The sequence below is a fragment of the Rhagoletis zephyria genome, unplaced genomic scaffold (assembly GCF_001687245.7).
Source record: "Rhagoletis zephyria isolate East Lansing unplaced genomic scaffold, Rhagoletis_zephyria_1.1 Rzeph_scaffold_01362, whole genome shotgun sequence".
NCBI classification, from domain to species: Eukaryota; Metazoa; Arthropoda; class Insecta; order Diptera; family Tephritidae; genus Rhagoletis; species Rhagoletis zephyria.
Window position 1 is genome coordinate 69727 of NW_016158446.1, and position 1155 is coordinate 70881.

Consider the following 1155-nt stretch of genomic DNA (forward strand, 5'->3'; position numbering starts at 1 on the left):
AAAACCAACAACCACATGATCAAGTGAATTGCAGCGGAATAGCTGCGCTTGATTGTAGTTGGCTTAGCAAAGTGAAATAGTGGAAAATAAGCAACAAGAATCAGCAAGACATACTTAGCACAGTGCGTAGGCAACTGGCTGAGTCAGTGGTGACCGTTGCACACTGGGTTATTTCACACTGATTTAGCGAATTAATTCAAAAAATGAAATTGAAATATGTTTAAAGTATTTGGTACCACGTAAAATTAGACAATATTTCACATCACTAACTTAAAGTATTTTTGTTCTATCCTTAACCGTTTTCCAACACTAAGCTCCCAAAGTTGACTATTTATAACAAGTTTGTTAGCAAGAGGTGATTTGTGTAATTTCGTCGGTGACTAAAGTATTTTTTCGTAATAATTTCCAAAGAAAGATTTAAAGTTAATATGGAACCTTCAACCTCAGGTAGTTCAAGTGTTTATATTGTTTGGGTTTGAAAAAAAGTGTGTTTACACACAAGCTTACTAAAATGTATGTACCAAAGTCATTTAATGTTATTTGTTGTTGTTCTTATTGCGGGTAAGTTGTTTTCTTTATGAACCCTACCTTCAGCACCCAGGTAAATGTTTTTTCCTCTTGTTTACCCTTAAACTTTACGATAAAATTAATAACTGCGTAACCGTATTTTTGTTAGAAATTTTGTTTAGGTTTACTATATTTTGTATTATTATCATAGTTAGCTGTTAAAGTTGGGTAAATAAAATTAAAAATTGCAACACAAATTCAATATAGAGGGTGTCATATGTATAAGTAGAACGGAACTTCTTTACATGCATGTATGTGACTGGTCTTGTAATAATATTGTCAGCAACCTACATGTCACGTAGATAACAGAAGTGTTGACAAACGAAAGCTAGAGATGGTGGAAGGGAATGCAACTCAATTCGGGTTTTCTTTAAAAAAATTGTTTTCCATTTTAGGAGTAAATTCTAATTCGCTTTGTATAACGCGCCAGAGCCTATATGATATTATGCGGAACTCAAGTTGCCAAAATTTTCAAGAAAGATTCCAATATTTAAAAGATGAGTTGAAAAAACGATTTAAGCCCACAGATGAGAATATGGATGAATTTGATAACCGAGTGAGAATGTTTTTCGTGGACTTTAAGTCTCG